A 15,330-nucleotide genomic window follows, 5' to 3' on the forward strand; every position below is an offset into this window, starting at 1 on the left:
TAATCTCTGAGATCCTGTTACAAAGAACATCTTAGTTTCCAAACATGCCAGATTATTCCTCACCTCTCTACTCATGAAAATATATATTGTGATGAACTGTAATTGCTAAAGCAAGCATTGCACACAACCTCCCTCTTAAAAACCACAATAACAACAACAACAACAAAAAAACCCCACAATAACCAAGAGCCATAACTAAGAAGTGAATATTGTGAGGAGATAAAATGGGTCAAAACAAAATTTAGGGATGCCTGAGTGGCTCAGCTGTTTGGCGCTTGCCTTCAGCCCAGGGCATGATCCTGGAGTCCAGGGATCCAGTCCCACATCAGGCTCCCTGCATGGAGCCTGCTTCTCCCTCTGCCTATGTCTCTGCCTCTCTCTCACTCTCTCTCTCTCTCATGAATAAATAAATAAAATCTTAAAAAAAGCACAAACAAAACAAAATTTAAAAACACCCTTGATTAATTCAAAAGAAGACAGGAGTAGAAAAACAAAGGAACAATGAATGGGGGTGGGTAGCAAATAGAAAACAAATAGCAAGTAAGTAGACTTAAACCCAACCATAACAATTATCGTATTCAAAGTAAATGTACTAAACACTGCAATTTATTTTTTAAAATTTTTTTTTTATTTTTTTTATTTATTTATGATAGTTACAGAGAGAGAGAGAGAGGCAGAGACACAGGCAGAGGGAGAAGCAGGCTCCATGCACCGGGAGCCCGACGTGGGACTCGATCCCGGGTCTCCAGGATCGCGCCCTAGGCCAAAGGCAGGCGCCAAACCGCTGCGCCACCCAGGGATCCCTAAACACTGCAATTTAAAGGCAAAGGTTGCCACAATGGATAAAAAGCAAGACCCATCTGACTCAATTACAGAGTCACAATTTTAGTATAAAGAGCCACACTTTAAATAAAGAGAAAATCAGGTAAAATTGACTCTAAAACAGTGTTACTAGAGGTAAAGAGAGGGCATTTTATGATGATAAAAGGGTCAATCCTTCAGGAAGCTATAACAATTATAAACGTATATGCATTTTGACAGAGCACTAAAATACACGAAGCAAAACCTGACAGAAATGGAGAATTAAACAATTTGACAATAATAGCTGAAGACTTCAATTCCTCACTTTCAATAATGGATACAATGGTGCCTGTGTGGCACAGATGGCTAAGCATCTGACTCTTGGTTTTGACTCAGGCTGTGATCTCAGAGTTTTGAGATCGAGCCCAATGTCAGGTTCCATGCTTAGTGGGGCATCTGTTTGGGATTCTCTCTCCCTCTTTCTGCTCCTCCCACTAGTGCTCTCTTTCTCTCAAATAAGTAAATAAATACATATTTTAAAATATTAAAAAATTAATGGATACAAGTAGGCAGAAGATCAGTAAGAAAATAGAGGACTTGAAGAACACTGTAAGACAAATAGACCTAATAGACATCTATAGAATACTCTTTTGAACAACAGCAAAATGTATATTCTTTTTTAGTGCACATGGAACATTTTTCAGGACATACCATATGCTAGTCCATGAAACAAAACTCAGTAAATTTTAAAGGATAGAAGTAATACAAAGTATGTTCTCCAGGGATCCCTGGGTGGCGCAGCAGTTTGACGCCTGCCTTTGGCCCAGGGCACGATCCTGGAGATCCGGGATCGAATCCCACATCGGGCTCCCGGTGCATGGGGCCTGCTTCTCCCTCTGCCTGTGTCTCTGCCTCTCTCTCTCTCTCTCTCTCTCTCTCTCTGCGTGTGACTATCATTAAAAAAAAAAAGTATGTTCTCCAACTATAATGTAATGAAATTAGAAAACAATAGCTGGAAAGTATTTGGGAAAATCACAAATGTGTGGAAATTGAACCATATACTCCTAAATAACCAACTGATGAAAGAAGACATAAGAAAAGAGATCATAAAATACTCTGAGATAAATGAAAATAAAGACAAACTTACCAAACTTATGGGATGCAGCTTAAACAGTGCTTAAAGAGGAATTTATAACTATAAATTTATAGTTTTAATTTATAAATATAAATTTATAAATTTATAAAATATAAATATAATTTATATTATATAAAATATGAAATATAATTTATAAATATATAAATATAAATTGTATTAAGAAAGATATCAAATCAATAATCTAAATTTACATTTTTAAGGAATGAGAAAAAGGAAGTGTAAACAAAATTAAAATAAATCAGTGTAATATACTATATCACACGATTATCTCAGTAGACCCAGAAAAAACACTTGATAAAACCCAACACCCTTTTATGTTAAAAACACTCAACAGGTCAACTCACTGAAGATGGCGGAAGAGTAGGGTCTCCAAATCACCTGTCTCCACCAAATTACCTAGAAAACCTTCAAATTATCCTGAAAATCTATGAATTCGGCCTGAGAATTAAAGAGAGAACACCTGGAACGCTACAGTGAGAAGAGTTCGCGCTTCTATCAAGTACAACTTGCTTTTGGCCACTCTGCACTGAGCAAAATGACTAGAAGGAAAACCTCACCTAAAAAGAAAGAATCAGAAACAGTCCTCTCTCCCACAGAGTTACAAAATCTGGATTACAATTCAATGTCAGAAAGCCAATTCAGAAGCACTAGTATACAGCTACTGGTGGCTCTAGAAAAAAGCATAAAGGACTCAAGAGACTTCATGACTGCAGAATTTAGAGTTAATCAGGCAGAAATTAAAAATCAATTGAATGAGATGCAATCCAAACTAGAAGTCCTAACGACGAGGGTTAACGAGGTGGAAGAACGAGTGAGTGACATAGAAGACAGGTTGATAGCAAAGAGGGAAACTGAGGAAAAAAGAGACAAACAATTAAAAGACCATGAAGATAGAATAAGGGAAATAAACGACAGCCTGAGGAAGAAAAACCTACGTTGAATTGGTGTTCCCGAGGGCGCCAAAAGGGACAGAGGGCCAGAATATGTATTTGAACAAATTCTAGCTGAAAACTTTCCTAATCTGGGAAGGGAAACAGGCATTCAGATCCAGGAAATAGAGAGATCCCCCCCTAAAATCAATAAAATCCGTTCAACACCTCGACATTTAATAGTGAAGCTTGCAAATTCCAAAGATAAAGAGAAGATCCTTAAAGCAGCAAGAGACAAGAAATCCCTGACTTTTATGGGGGGGAGTATTAGGGTAACAGCAGACCTCTCCACAGAGACCTGACAGGCCAGAAAGGGCTGGCAGGATATATTCAGGCTCCTAAATGAGAACAACATGCAACCAAGAATACTTTATCCAGCAAGGCTCTCATTCAAAATGGAAGGAGAGATAAAGAGCTTCCAAGACAGGCAGCAACTAAAAGAATATGTGACCTCCAAACCAGCTCTGCAAGAAATTTTAAGGGGGACTCTTAAAATTCCCCTTTAAGAAGAAGTTCAGTGGAATATTCCACAAAAACAAGGACTGAATAGTTATCATGATGACACTAAATTCATATCTCTCAATAGTAACTCTGAATGTGAAAGGGCTTAATGACCCCATCAAAAGGCGCAGGGTTTCAAACTGGATAAAAAAGCAGGACCCATCTATTTGCTGTCTACAAGAGACTCATTTTAGACAGAAGGACACCTACAGCCTGAAAATAAAAGGTTGGAGAACCATTTACCATTCGAATGGTCCTCAAAAGAAAGCAGGAGTAGCCATCCTTATATCAGATAAACTAAAATTTACCCCAAAGACTGTAGTGAGAGATGATGAGGGACACTATATCATACTTAAAGGATCTATTCAACAAGAGGACTTAACAATCCTCAATATATATGCCCCGAATGTGGGAGCTGCCAAATATATAAATCAATTATTAACCAAAGTGAAGAAATACTTAGATAATAATACACTTATACTTGGTGACCTCAATCTAGCTCTTTCTATACTCGATAGGTCTTCTAAGGACAACATCTCCAAAGAAACGAGTGCTTTAAATGATACACTGGACCAGATGGATTTCACAGACATCTACAGAACTTTACATCCAAACTCAACTGAATACACATTCTTCTCAAGTGCACATGGAACTTTCTCCAGAATAGACCACATATTGGGTCACAAATCAGGTCTGAACCGATACCAAAAGATTGGGATTGTCCCCTGCATATTCTGAGACCATAATGCCTTGAAATTAGAACTAAATCACAACAAGAAGTTTGGAAGGACCTCAAACACGTGGAGGTTAAGGACCATCCTGCTAAAAGATGAAAGGGTCAACCAGGAAATTAAGGAAGAATTAAAAACATTCATGGATACTAATGAGAATGAAGATACAACCATCCAAAATCTTTGGGATGCAGCAAAAGCAGTCCTGAGGGGGAAATACATCGCAATACAAGCATCCATTCAAAAACTGGAAAGAACTCAAATACAAAAGCTAACCTTACACATAAAGGAGCTAGAGAAAAAACAGCAGATAGATCCTACACCCAAGAGAAGAAGGGAGTTAATAAAGATTCGAGCAGAACTCAACGAAATCGAGACCAGAAGAACTGTGGAACAGATCAACAGAACCAGGAGTTGGTTCTTTGAAAGAATTAATAAGATAGATAAACCATTAGCCAGCCTTATTAAAAAGAAGAGAGAGAAGACTCCAATTAATAAAATCATGAATGAGAAAGGAGAGATCACTACCAACACCAAGGAAATACAAACGATTTTAAAAACATATTATGAACAGCTATACGCCAATAAATTAGGCAATCTAGGAGAAATGGACGCATTCCTGGAAAGCCACAAACTACCAAAACTGTAACAGGAAGAAATAGAAAACCTGAACAGGCCAATAGCCAGGGAGGAAATTGAAGCAGTCCAAAAACCTCCCAAGACACAAGAGTCCAGGGCCAGATGGCTTCCCAGGGGAATTTTATCAAACGTTTAAAGAAGAAACCATACCTATTCTCCTAAAGCTGTTTGGAAAGATAGAAAGAGATGGAGTACTTCCAAATTCGTTCTATGAGGCCAGCATCACCTTAATTCCAAAACCAGACAAAGACCCCACCAAAAAGGAGAATTACAGACCAATATCCCTGATGAACATGCATGCAAAAATTCTCAACAAGATACTGGCCAATAGGATCCAACAGTACATTAAGAAAATTATTCACCATGACCAAGTAGGATTTATCCCTGGGACACAAGGCTGGTTCAACACCAGTAAAACAATCAATGTGATTCATCATATCAGCAAGAGAAAAACCAAGAACCATGTGATCCTCTCATCAGATGCAGAGAAAGCATTTGACAAAATACAGCATCCATTCCTGATCAAAATTCTTCAGAGTGTAGGGATAGAGGGAACATTCCTCAACATCTTAAAAGCCATCTATGAAAAGCCCACAGCAAATATCATTCTCAATGGGGAAGCACTGGGAGCCTTTCCCCTAAGATCAGGAACAAGACAGGGATGTCCACTCTCACCACTGCTGTTCAACATAGTACTGGAAGTCCTAGCCTCAGCAATCAGACAACAAAAAGACATTAAAGGCATTCAAATTGGCAAAGAAGAAGTCAAACTTCGCCGATGACATGATACTCTACATAGAAAACCCAAAAGTCTCCACCCCAAGATTGCTAAACTCATACAGCAATTCGGTAGCGTGGCAGGATACCAAATCAATGCCCAGAAATCAATGGCATTTCTATACACTAACACTGAGACTGAAGAAAGAGAAATTAAGGAGTCAATCCCATTTACAATTGCACCCAAAAGCATAAGATACCTAGGAATAAACCTCACCAAAGAGGTAAAGGATCTATACCCTAAAAACTATAGAACACTTCTGAAAGAAATTGAGGAAGACACAAAGAGATGGAAAAATATTCCATGCTCATGGATTGGCAGAATTAATATTGTGAAAATGTCAATGTTACCCAGGGCAATATACACGTTTAATGCAATCCCTATCAAAATACCATGGACTTTCTTCAGAGAGTTAGAACAAATTATTTTAAGATTTGTGTGGAATCAGAAAAGACCCCGAATAGCCAGGGGAATTTTTAAAAAGAAAACCATATCTGGGGGCATCACAATGCCAGATTTCATGTTGTACTACAAAGCTGTGGTCATCAAGACAGTGTGGTACTGGCACAAAAACAGACGCATAGATCAGTGGAACAGAATAGAGAATCCAGAAGTGGACCCTGAACTTTATGGGCAACTAATATTCGATAAAGGAGGAAAGACTATCCATTGGAAGAAAGACAGTCTCTTCAATAAATGGTGCTGGGAAAATTGGACAACCACATGCAGAAGAATGAAACTAGACCACTCTCTTTCACCATACACAAAGATAAACTCAAAATGGATGAAAGATCTAAATGTGAGACAAGATTCCATCAAAATCCTAGAGAAGAACACAGGCAACACCCTTTTTGAACTCGGCCATAGTAACTTCTTGCAAGATACATCCACGAAGGCAAAAGAAACAAAAGCAAAAATGAACTATTGGGACTTCATCAAGATAAGAAGCTTTTAACTCTGGGAAACGAACTGGGGGTGGTGGAAGGGGAGGAGGGCGGGGGGTGGGAGGGTGTTATTCTGTATGTTAGTAAATTGAACACCAATAAAAAAAAAATAAAAAAAAAAAAAATAAAAAAAAAAAAAAAAAAAAAAAAAAAAAGATAAGAAGCTTTTGCACAGCCAAGGATACGGTCAACAAAACTCAAAGACAACCTACAGAATGGGAGAAGATATTTACAAATGACATAACAGATAAAGGGCTAGTTTCCAAGATCTATAAAGAACTTATTAAACTCAACACCTAAGAAACAAAGAATCCAATCATGAAATGGGCAAAAGACATGAACAGAAATCTCACAGAGGAAGACATAGACATGGCCAACATGCATATGAGAAAATGCTCTGCATCACTTGCCATCAGGGAAATACAAATCAAAACTACAATGAGATACCACCTCACACCAGTGAGAATGGGGAATATTAACAAGGCAGGAAACAACAAATGTTGGAGAGGATGCGGAGAAAAGGGAACCCTCTTACACTGTTGGTGGGAATGTGAACTGGTGCAGCCACTCTGGAAAACTGTGTGGAGGTTCCTCAAAGAGTTAAAAATATACCTGCCCTACGACCCAGCAATTGCACTGTTGGGGATTTACCCCAAAAATACAAATGCAATGAAACGCCGGGACACCTGCACCCCGATGTTTATAGCAGCAATGGCCACGATAGCCAAACTGTGGAAGGAGCCTCGGTGTCCAACGAAAGGTGAATGGATAAAGAAGATGTGGTTTATGTATACAATGGAATATTACTCAGCTATTAGAAATGACAAATACCCACCATTTGCTTCAACGTGGATGGAACTGGAGGGTATTATGCTGAGTGAAGTAAGTCAGTCGGTGAAGGACAAACATTATATGTTCTCATTCATTTGGGCAATATAAATAATAGTGAAAGGGAATATAAGGGAAGGGAGAAGAAATGTGTGGGAAATATCAGAAAGGGAGACAGAACGTAAAGACTGCTAACTCTGGGAAACGAACTAGGGGTGGTGGAAGGGGAGAAGGGCGGGGGGTGGGAGTGAATGGGTGACGGGCACTGGGGGTTATTCTGTATGTTAGTAAATTGAACACCAATAAAAAATAAATTAAAAAAAAAGAAAAATATTAAAAAAAAAACACTCAACAAACTGGGAATAAAGAAAATTTCCTAAATCTAATAACGGATATGTACAAAAAATCCACAGTTAACATGAAACTTAATTGGAAAAGACTAAAGGTTTTCCTACTATGATCAAGAGCAAGATAAGGATATCTGTTCTTTTTTTTTTTTTAAAGGCTGTCTGTTCTTATCACTTCTTTCAACACTGTATTGAAAATTCTAGCCAGAGCACTTAGGTAAGAAAAAGAAATCAAGGTCATACACATAAAAGAAGAAGCAAAATTATCTCTAATCACAAATGACATAATCTTGTACATAAAAGTCCTAATTAAGCCATTAGTACTAGTAAAAAAAATAAGGGTGCCTGGGTGGCTCAGTTGGTTGTGTCTGACTCTTGATCTCAGCTCAAGGGTAGTGAGTTGAAGCTCTATGTTGGGCTCCACGCTGGGTGTGGAGGCTACTTCAAAGAAAAAACCTGGTAAAAGAGAAACTATTAAAACTAATAAAGAGCCCAGCAAAATTGCAGGATACAAGATCAATACATAAAAACCAATTATATTTCTATACATTGGCAATGAATAATTGTAAAGTGAGCAATTAAGAAAGCAATTCCATTTGTAATAGCATCCAAAGAATAAAATACATAGGAATTAATTTTATAAAAAATTATACTCTAAAATCAATAAAACATATTTGAAAAAAATTTAATCTAAATAAGTAGAAAAACATCCATGTTCAACGATCAGAAGGCAGTATTTTAAGATGGTAATATTCCCCAAATTGATCTACAGAGTCAATTCATATCTCATCAGAATCCCAGCTGGTGTCTTTGTAGAAAACTTCAAGCTGATTCTAAAATCGATATGGGGGAAGACCTGGTGGCCTTGCGGTTTAGTGCCGCCTTTGGCCTGGGGTGTGATCCTGGAGACCTGGGATCGAATACCACATCAGGCTCCCTGCATGGAGCCTGCTTCTCCCTCTGCCTGTGTCTCTGCCTCTCTCTCTCTCTGTGACTATCATAAATAAATAAATAAAATCTTTAAAAATAAATAAATAAAATCCATATGGAATTGCAAGGATCTCAGAATAGACAGAATAGTTTTGTAACATAAGATCAAAGTTGAAGGTTTCACACTTTCTGATTTCAAAACTTACCACAAAACAATAGTAATTAAGACAGTGTAGTTTTGGTGTAAAGATAGGTATATAGATCAATGGAATAGAATTGAGACTACAGAAATAAACCCATTCATCTGAGTCAATTTGTTTTTGACAGTGTCAGGATCATCCAATGGGGAAGAAGTCTTTTCAACAAATGATGCTGTGACAACTGGGTATCCACATGCAAAAGAATGAAGTTGGATCCTTACCTCACACCAAATACAAAATTTACCTGTATATGGATCAAGGTCCTAAATGTAAAAGCTAACACTATAAAACTCTTAGAAGATAACAGAAATAAATCTTCAGATTTGGCAATGGATCCTTATATATGACTCCAAAAGAATGAGCAACAAAAGAAAAAAAATAGATTGGACTTTGTCAAAATTAAAAACTCTAGCACCTCGAAGGACATTATCAAGAAATTGAAAAGACAACCCAGATAATGGGAGAAAATATTTGCAAATTATATATCTAATAAGGTTTTTGCATTTAGAATATGTAAAGAACACTTACAACTCAATAAGAAAACAAATAACACAATTAAAAATGGACAAATGATCTGAATAGACGTTTCTTCAGAGGAAATATATAAATGGCCAATAAGCACATGGAAAGATGCTTAACATCATTTGCTTTTAGGGAAATGTAAATCAAAACCGCAATGAGATACCTCATACCCACTGGAATAGCTGTAATCCAAAAGTCAAATAATAACAAGTACTGACAAGGACGTAAGAGTTGAAACCTTTACATTCTGGTAATGTAAAATGGTGTAACCACTTTGGAAAATAGTTTAACATTTCCTTAAAAAGTTTACATTGAGTTATCATTTGATCCCCCAAATTTTACTCCTATATATATATGCTCAAGACATAGACATGTCCACACAAAAACTTATATATGAATGTCCATAGCAACTCTGTTCATAATAGTCAAAAAGTGGGAAAAATCCAAATGTCTTTAAACTGATGAATGGATCAACAAAATGTGGCATATCTGCATGATGTTACATTATTCAACCACAAAAAAAGAATGAAGTACTAATTCATGCTACAAATTAATGAACCTTGAAAATATTTATGCTAAGTGAAAGAACCTAGTTAAAAATGTCACAGTCTGTATGATTCCATTTATATCAAATGTCCAGAATAGGCAAATTGCTAGAGTCAGAATATTGATTAGTATTTGCTTAGAATTTGGGCAGATGAGATCATGGGAAGGTGCTTCCTAATGGATACCAGACTACTTCTGAGATGGTGAAAGTGTTTCAGACTTGACTGTGGTGATTGTTGCATGTATTTGTGAATATACTAAATGCTATGGAATTGCACACTTTAAATGAGTAGAATGCTCTTACACGAAATATACCTCAATAAAGCTGTTACCTAGTAACTATAAAGACATAGGTCACTTGAAAATAAAAGGATGGGAAAGGTCCCCCTTGCAAATACAAATCCCAAGAAAGCTGATGTGGCTATAGTATCATTTTTAACCTATCTTACTCATTAAAACTGTGAGTTCCTTGAAGGCAGGGGCCATATATGTCTGGGCTATGGATTTCTAGTACCTAGCACAATTTAGCACTAAATGCTACTTAAAATAATATGAATGAATCTCACAGACCTGATGAGATCAAAAGTGAGACATATATGAGTACACACTCTGATTCCATTTTTATGAAGTTTAAGAACAGTCAAAATTTATTTATGGTGATAGAAGTTAAATGGAAACAAGTCTTTTAAAAAAATTTCTTTTTACTTATTTATTCACGAAAGACACAAAGAGAGAGAGGCAGAGACACATGCAGAGGGAGAAACAGGCTCCATGCAGGGAGCCCGATATGGGACTCCATCTCAGGACCCCAGGATCACGTCCTGAGTCGAAGGCAGACGCAAAACTGCTGAGCCACCCAGGCGTCCCAATAGAAACTAATCTTGTGCAGCTCTAGAAATGTTCTATATCTTCACCTAAGTGTTTGTTTTATATGTTAAACTGAACAGTTAAAGTTTTTATATTTTATTAAATGTGTATTATTCCTCAATAAAAATTTGACACTAGGGATCCCTGGGTGGCGCAGCGGTTTGGCGCCTGCCTTTGGCCCAGGGTGCGATCCTGGAGACCTGGGATTGAGTCCCACATCAGGCTCCCGGTGCATGGAGCCTGCTTCTCCCTCTGCCTGTGTCTCTGCCTCTCTCTCTCTCTGTGACTATCATAAATAAATAAATGTAAAAATATTAAAAAAATTGACACTAAAAATGATCCATATACGAATTCAGGTTCTGAGGTTCCGTGTTGCTAAACGCCACTTTCTTTTCTTGTTTTTTTCTTAAAGATTTTATTTATTTATTCATGAGACACAGAGAGGGAGAGAGAGATAGAGAGACAGGCAGAGGGAGAAGCAGGCTCCATGCAGGGAGCCCGACGTGGGACTTGATCCCGGGTCTCCAGGATCAGGCCCTGGGCTGAAGGCAGTGCTAAACCACTGAGCCACCTGGGCTGTCCTAAACACCACTTTCTTTAGAGAAGTATATTTATGCAGATTATTGAGGAAGGCTTTTTTTCCCCAAAGATTTATTTATTTTAGAGACAGAACATGAGCAGGAGAGGCAGAGGGAGAAGGAGAGAGAATTTCAAGCAGGCTCTGTGCTGAGTGTATAGCGCCTAATGCAGGGCTCGATCTCACGGCCCCGAGATCATGACCTGAGCTGAAACGAAGAGTTGAACACTTAAGTGACTGCACCAGTCAGATGGCCCAAAGCTTGCTTTTTATATTAATATTATCACCATTCCCACCTGAACATCATCCAATTTACTACTGCTTGTCTTTGTCTCTTAATGTGTTACAGAAAAAAGTAAGGACAAGGTTACCCTTTACTAGCAAAGTTTATAAACAGCTCTTCCATCAAAGGCTAACAACGTGTTACTAACCTTCCACATGCTACCTCTGGAGCATCAGATTCTGACTTACGGTCTAAAGAGGAAAGAATATACATTTGAGGGTTGGGGGAGACTATTCTCTATGATGGCAGATCCTGCATGAACTATGAAATGTGCTCCCTCAGCTAAAAGAATCAATCTTGGGATGCCTGGGTGGCTCAGTGGTTGAGTGTCTGCCTTTGGCTCAGGTCATGATCCCGAGGTCTTGGGATCGAGTCCTGCATCAGGCTCCCTGTAGGGAGCCTGCTTCTCTCTCTGCCTATGTCTCTGCCTCTCTTTGTATGTATCTGTCATGAATAAATAAAATCTTTAAAAAAAAAGAATCAGTCTTTATGTGAGGAGCGAAAGCCCCCCGACAGTATTCATTCACAAAGAAAAATACTATGGAAGGGAACAAAAACACAATCAGCAGATAGTGTAACTATAGGTATCTCACATTTTTCTTTAACCTCATATCTAGAAAGCATTATGTCTGATAAAATAGAAGCAACTTGACTTCGGTTTATCCTGTTGTTCTGATTAAGGACTTTGTGCATTTCCCTTACTTTTTTATGTGCCCTGAATGATATTTTACATTTACCCTTACAGTTTGCCTGGCCACATGAACTATGCTTGTGCCAGCAGACACTTTGAAGTTCCTAAACCTAACTCCTGACCCAAGAGTCTCTCACTAAGACAGTTCAAAATACATTAATCTAGCTTTTCCAAAGGATTTTTAATAAGGGGGGCTGACCTCAGTTTCTCTCCCAGTTGCCTATCTTGTAGTTTTGTGATGAATCAGAATGAACATGAGTCATGTTCTTTGTCTTCCTCATTTAAACATGGCTGATCCAGGACAGCTTTAACTAGCATTGAACCATTCACATCGTCATTCTAGAGATATTTAGAACTGTTTTATTTTTATTTTTTTTAATTTTTTTTTATTTATTTATGATAGTCACAGAGAGAGAGAGAGAGAGAGAGGCAGAGACACAGGCAGAGGGAGAAGCAGGCTCCATGCACCAGGAGCCCAACGTGGGATTCGATCCCGGGTCTCCAGGATCGCGCCCTGGGCCAAAGGCAGGCGCCAAACCGCTGCGCCACCCAGGGATCCCTAGAACTGTTTTAAATGTTATTTCTCTCTCCTCCCTTTTCATAGCACCCTCTCCCAGTCCCCAAAACTCTGGGGAAAAAGAAGAAAAGAGTATACACTCTAGCAAATCGTCAACTGTCTGTGGAGTAAATGGGAGTTGGATAAAAAGCTGCTTTCCCTAGGTATGTGAGAACACTAGCCTGTACCTGTGCTCTCACTGTTCACACATTCTTCTGTTGTGGAATTCAGGTCAGAAACTCTGTATCCCCCAGGTCTCCTCCTCCTACTACTCCTTCTACCCTCCCTTCTCAAGGCCTCCCAAGAATGAGTTCATATCATTGGAATGAAGAAAGTGAACGGAGCTTTTTCTTTACTCATCTTAACGTCTCTGCTGTGCCCTGGCTTGGGTTTTCCCATATTGGGGGAATTCATCAAATGTGTTGGGATGGAGGTGCTCTCTCTTAGTAAGTGCACTCCAGCACAAAGGCATTTCTTTTATGGAAAGTCTGTGGCCCACTGCCTGAACTCCTGGCAATGAGATACCTATAGGAGCCCTGTTAACTCTTTCAGGACAGAAAGGGATGGTCCAGCTTCAGCTCCCAATGCTAAATCATCATTCACCAGGCTGGATTTGGGGTTGGTACATAAGGCTCATGGCTCAAAAACAATTCAAGGCACTGTTCACTTAAGGTTTAGAAAATGATGTCATTCAGAAGGTGAGTCACAGGGGGATCCTTGGGTGGCTCAGCGGTTTAGCACCTGCCTTTAGCCCAGGGCACGATCCTGGAGTCCTGGGATCGAGTCTCACGTCGGGCTCCCGGCAGGGAGCCTGCTTCTCCCTCCTCCTGTGTCTCTGCCTCTCTCTCTCTATGTCTATCATAAATAAATAAATAAATAAATAAATAAATAAATAAATAAATAAATAAATCTTTTTTTAAAAAAAGAAGGTGAGTCACAGGATTAGAGTTCAGTGGTGACTGAGAAGTCAGAAAAGACAATCAAGGTAAATCGACCTGGGCTCCCTCTTCTGTCTATTCAATTTCCATGTCTATTTTAAGGCCTAGCTAAAGTTCCATCTGATCCAGGAAGTCTTCCCCTGACCACCAAGGCAAATGCTGAGTGCTTTCTCCTTTGATCACTCATCACCTGAACTTAGCATTTATTTTAAAATTCTTTCTATTTGCAATGATTTTCCATGTAGATATGTCATACCTTTTCATACATGTTACAACTCTCTTGAGACTACAGAAACCTTGTGTTCCGCATTATATTTTCTGCAAAGGTGGTTATGCACCCAAGCAGATTCCGAATCCTCAACCAAGAAGAACCTCATCCCTTCACTAAGCCAGACGCCATCTATTCTCCAAGGTCTACTACAAATAAACATATCGAAAAAAAATAAACATATCATCCACATAAGAATATTGCATTTGCTAATGTAAATGCATCTTGAAGCCAAGTCCTTCATCCCACTGTTTTCTTATCAGACTATTACCCCCTGAGCCTCTCCCATATGGAAGTCCTGGATCAGCCACAATGGTGATGATCTATCTCTTCGTTGAGGTTTTTCTCCAACCTCCCACAAAAGAGATTATTCACTTAACATTCAATGATTTTATTGTCACTTATTATTGTTGCTTAAATGTAGTCAGCCTTACACATTCTTTAAGCTCTTTTTTATTATTTTATTTTGTTTCTCAAACTAGGTATTAAATTACTGGATGATAGGGTCAGCATCTTCTCTGTTTCATCTATCACAGCCCCTGAACGCAGTGCTATGTGCATAGTAAATACTCTAAAAATAGCATTGAATATGTGTAAGATGTTCAAGACAATAAAACTGCTAGGCAAAAAGAACATGCAGATAGGAGCCATCTAACTCCCAAAGCAAAACACATGGATAAGTATAGTGATGTATTCATGTCATGAAAACATTGCAAGGAACTGATGCTCATTTGTAGCTTTTCTTGATCAGGTAAATTAGTCTCTGCTTATACTTGGAGATCTATCCTCAGTGCAAACATATTTCCCTACAACAGACACCAAGCCAACAAATTCCACTGGTTTGTTTAAACACAAATACACATACACATACACACACTGCCAATTAGACAAGTTTACCTTTTTGAAAGGTTTAATTGGCTGACATTTTGTTTCAGGATGGCCAACTGAAGCACAAAATAAATAATCAGATATTTATTGAGCTCCTTTTACATGGAAGACCCTGGGCTAGATGGAATAGCCACAAAACAGGTGACAATACTGAAAATTATTTTGAAAGAAAAAACACACAAAGCCATGAGCAATATATGATAAAATAGTTAAATAAAGCTCATTTTCCTCAGTCAAAAAGTACTCTCTCCACCCTGCCCTTACAGCAAGAACTAACTTAATGATGAATCAATCTTTGCAAACCTTAGGGCACTGCCCATCTATTTTAGGCATTATCAGATTCTGAGTCACCGTACTTTTGCAATTAGTTCTGCAATTTTCCCCTCATTTTATGTAAAGATCAGACTTTT

General features: G+C 38.4%; 1 protein-coding gene across 4 annotated transcripts in view; it reads right to left on the reverse strand.

Moving 5' to 3' along the window:
* Positions 1-15,330, reverse strand: part of COL4A6 (collagen type IV alpha 6 chain) — a 287,447-nt gene that overhangs the window by 220,532 nt on the left and 51,585 nt on the right. The gene's annotated exons all lie outside the window — the stretch shown is intronic.

Source organism: Canis lupus, chromosome X (genome assembly GCF_011100685.1).
Source record: "Canis lupus familiaris isolate Mischka breed German Shepherd chromosome X, alternate assembly UU_Cfam_GSD_1.0, whole genome shotgun sequence".
Taxonomy (NCBI): Eukaryota; Metazoa; Chordata; class Mammalia; order Carnivora; family Canidae; genus Canis; species Canis lupus.